The following is a 4,764-nucleotide window of genomic DNA, read 5'->3' on the forward strand; positions in this document are numbered from 1 at the left end:
GCTTTTTAAAAAATGTTCATTCAGTAGTTACTTGCATTTCAGAATGTGGCCCTATCAAAAGTTGCCATGAGGGGGTGTTGCGATGTTGAACAAAGTTGTAAGGTTTGGTACATTTGGTACATTTTCCTTACTAATATAAGCTGAGCGTGCATAAACATTAGGGAAGGTAATTGGCTTTATATTGTTGCTGCTTTACTGTAAAAGAGCAAAGGGGGTGAAGGGGAAGGAAACAAATATATTACCACTTTTTGGTTGAACTGTCGTACTTCACTAATTGTATAGAGAGACAATAGTATGTAGTTTATATGGCACCAGAGGTGTGCGAGGTACTTTTTACAGACAAGTAGATAGGGCTCATCTATAATAAATATATACCTTATTTATTATTCACTGTCATGGTATCTATTTCTGCTCCATGTCTTGCTGTTGACCAACCTGTTTGTAACTTGGAAGGCTTGGCCTTCCTTAACCTCCATTACCTACATGTGTGTTTTCCACACATGCTTCATTAGATCAGTCTGGAGCCATTCATTTGCTGAGGACTCTTTTTTTGAGTGCTGTTTACAGGCAATGGCAAATAAATATTGCTATGCTTCATTAGGGATGAGTCGTGTCAAAAACAAGAAAATAGTGCTTCCGTGGGTTTTTTCCAGCCTGCCGGTGTGCGAGGAGGGTTGGACTAGACAGGCATGCAAAGCAACAACACTGGGTTCTGATCTTCGGTTTCAGGCCATTTATATTATGGAATAGAAACACAGGCCTCTACCACTGCTTAAATCACCAAGCCCTTGAATTGTGCTGGTACCAGGAGCCTTGAGCAGGTTTGGCATACTCTGGAGGGAGGAGTAGTGGTGAGTTTATACACAGTCAGTTTAGACAATGTATGAGAGTCATGAAGTTAAAAGGACCCCACTGAGGAATGTTAAATGTTGTTGTATTATGGTCACTATTCCCAAACGGTCCTGTTATAGTTACCTCTTGGACCAGATCCTGCACTCCATTCAGGACTAAATCGAGAATTGCCTCTCCCCTTGTGGGTTCCTGTACCAGCTGCTCCAAGAAGCAGTCTTTTAAAGTATTGAGAAATTTTGTCTCTGCATTTCGTCCTGAGGTGACATGTACCCAGTCAATATGGGGATAATTGAAATCCCCCACTATTATTGAGTTCTTTATTTTGATAGCCTCTCTAATCTCCCTTAGCATTTCAGAGTCACTATCACTGTCTTGGTCAGGTGGTCGATAATAGATCCCTACTGTTCTATTCTTAGTAGAGCATGGAATTACTATCCATAGCGATTCTATGGAACATGTGGATTCATTTAAGATTTTTACTTCATTTGATTCTACATTTTTCTTTCACATATAGTGCCACTCCCCATCCCCGGCACGACCTGTTCTGTCTTTCTGATATATTTTGTACCCCGGAATGATTGTGTCCCATTGATTGTCCTCACTCCACCAGGTTTCTGTGATGCCTATTATATCAATATCCTCCGTTAACACGAGGCACTCTAGTTCACCCATCTTCTTATTTAGACTTCTAGCATTTGTGTACAAGCACTTTAAAAACTTGTCACTGTTTATTTGTCTGCCCTTTTCTGATGTGTCAGATTCTTTTTTATGTGAATGTTTCTCATCTGATCTGGCCCTTACATTATCCTCATCCATCCTCTCCTCCTGACTAAAAACCTAGAGAATCTCTATCAATAGACTCTCCTCTAAGAGAAGTCTCTGTCCGATCCACGTGCTCCTCTGCAGCAGTCGGCTTTCCCCCATCTCTTAGTTTAAAAACTGCTCTACAACCTTTTTAATGTTTAGTGCCAGCAGCCTGGATCCACTTTGGTTTAGGTGGAGCCCATCTCTCCTGTATAGGCTCCCCCATCCCAAAAGTTTCCACAGTTCCTAATAAATCTAAACCCCTCCTCTCTACGCCATCGTCTCATCCACGCATTGAGACTCTGAAGCTCTGCCTGCCTACCTGGCCCTGCGCGAATTTAAACTCTAAGTTCAGGCATCATTTTTCTTACTTTGCCTATCTGTTAATTATGATTGTTATCTTAGGAGATATTTTTTTCATTGGTTTGTGTGTTTACAGTGAAATTGACGTTTACCAGCATTTGCTGCTAAAAATCTAATCTTTCCAAGCAACCCAAAATAGGGATTTATAATGGGAAGTGTCAGGCAATCCTAATAGGTGGTGCTACCAGCCCTCCTATAATAGATTTACCTGCGATGGTAAATTTTGGATTTGGACCTGGATTTTGAGCTCCCAAGTTAGTTGTATTTGCATCTAGGGACTTGTTTTGACCAGTAAGAGGGAGAATGAGTTTGGAATTTGAATCTGGGGTTTTGTTTCAGGCCAATCTCTAATTTATTATGCCTTGAAAATGGCTGCAAACAGTCTTTGGCAGTGCCAGAGAGAAGTGAAAGATGACCTTTGCTGTCACTTACTCTCCAGCAAAGAGAGAGAGGCCTTCCTAACATCGAAGGGCATGAATGAGCCTTTGCTGAGGTTAGAATTCTGTATTTGCAAGCAGTCAGTCCATTACCATTTGCCTTGTAAGGTATATTGAGTAGATGAGATGCAGTATAAAGCCAAATTCTATTTGCTTTTAAACTTGGAAATCCCTTTGTGTCAAATATTACTGCAATCTGTGATAACCCTGTGAGGTTATCTTTTATAAGGTTGTTATCTCTAAATTTGATTTCTGTATTTCCTGTCCAGAAATGTGGCAGATGTCAAAATACAGCATTGTACCTAGGTTATATTTTAACAAAAGTAGATTATTAAGCAGTTTAGCGGTGTTACTAGTTACACCAAGTTGACATAGTAACACTTACATGGGCTCGAAGTGTATTAATGCAGGTTATATAGTAATTGGCCAGCAAGGGTATGGCCTGTTAAAACTTAGTCAAACAGGAAGAGTATGCACACAAACATTTACAGAAGTGAGTCGCAAATACCCTAGGCACTTCAGTGACTATGTCAAAGTGTTGGAAAGATGGTCTGATAATCTATTCAGATGAGTAACTGCTCTACACTTTATTAATTAAACCCTAAGGTATCTGATTATAATGTACAGCACTATCTTAAGTAAAACGGAGTCTGTTGGCTAAGCATTCAAAGCATAAAACAGTTTGATTAATAAGTGTTATCACACCTATAGGAGAGCAAGCATTTCTCATTATAATCTTGCAGTCCTATCTATGGGCATTACTCCGCACTAAACTATAGTCACCTCTATCGGTCATTCCTGTGCACAGCAATGCAGTACTCAACCGTTCAGGGCAGAAAATGAATATTGTATGTATTTATGAGGCTCAGGGTGAATCAAATGGAAAGACTGGTCCTTTTTAATACAGGAACTGGTATTTGGAGCCCCATCCTCTTGGGGGGGGAAAGTAGCTGGCGTGGAGAAGAGGCACAGAAATCTAGTTGATCTGCTCTCTGAGCGGAATGGAGACGGAGTGGTGTGGTCTGGCATTTGTAGTGTCTTCAAGCTGTAGCTCCATAGTAGAATTGAAGATGGCTGCAGACTGGACTTCGGGACTCTGTTAGTGTGTCTGATCCCTTGGCTTTACTTTGACTGTCCTTTTATGACAAAGGAATCCACAAAGTTTGATTTCGGGGCCCTGTCATTTTCAAGTGAAATTGTGACAGACTCATGAAATGTGTGTGGTTTTGCTTTCCTACCATGGCAATTGCCAGGGTGTTGTGAGCGAAGAGAAGTTGTGTCTTTGCGGCTGCTGCTGGTTTCACCTTTAGCCTTTTGTGATATCACAATACTCCCATGGTAAATCTTACAACCACGGAATGTAGTGCTGGAGGGAAATGTGTGGTCCCAGAACAATGTTTTCAAACCAGTAAAGTCAGTGGCCACCAGAAGTTCTCCACCCCCGTAACATTCAGCCTATTTATTTAGAGGCTTAGCTGTTGGCACCCAAATTTGAAAATGTTGGCCTTAGCACACTTATTCTCCCACAACTGTACCCTGGAGGGGATTATCACATCAGCAGAATCGTTCATTGAGAAATGAGTCTTCGACAAAACCCTTGATGGTTGTTCTAGTGCCATTGCACTGTCTGCTCTGTTTCAAACTTTATTGTTCTGTGGATCACTTTGTGAGAGAGAGATGCTCTGAGACCCACTGCTCCCCATAGCAGCCAAAACATTTCATTCTGTATGTCAACGGGATCACAATGTGAGATCCAGTGGTCTGAAGCTAAAGCAGGACACGTTCAGCTCAGGTCATTGCTGCCTGTAATATCTCCTTTGTTCTGTCACATAAGCTGTCCTCCTCCCCTTGGAAACAGAGTGAAGAAGGAGAGAATGACTAAATCGTGCTCTGCCTTGAGAAACAGCAAAGTAAAGCCCATGGTTAAATACCTGAGGAACATGCCTCCAAGATTATCGCTCTCAGGGCATCGCAATTCAAGGCTGGGCATAAGTGGAGCCAGTTTACGTTCTGTTGATTGCAGACAGCCAGAAATCATGTTTGCAGCTCAACCACTGCCTAACTCCCTGGACTTTGGCTTTGGGTTCCTGGAGATCTAAGCAGCCATATGTTAGCAGAAAGAGGGAGGGAGGCCGAAGCCGGGCTGTACTTTGACAACCCGTCTGTCCACACAAACTACTTCGCCAAGCGAAAATCCCAGCTCTGGCTTGTTTAATGATCAATTCCCGCAAGTGGCAAGCTAATCAGTTACCAAGTCAGTGATTGTCTCTCTGACACTCTGCTGCTTTCTCTGGGGCTGGGCAGAGAG

The sequence above is a fragment of the Malaclemys terrapin genome, chromosome 10, assembly GCF_027887155.1.
Source record: "Malaclemys terrapin pileata isolate rMalTer1 chromosome 10, rMalTer1.hap1, whole genome shotgun sequence".
NCBI classification, from domain to species: Eukaryota; Metazoa; Chordata; order Testudines; family Emydidae; genus Malaclemys; species Malaclemys terrapin.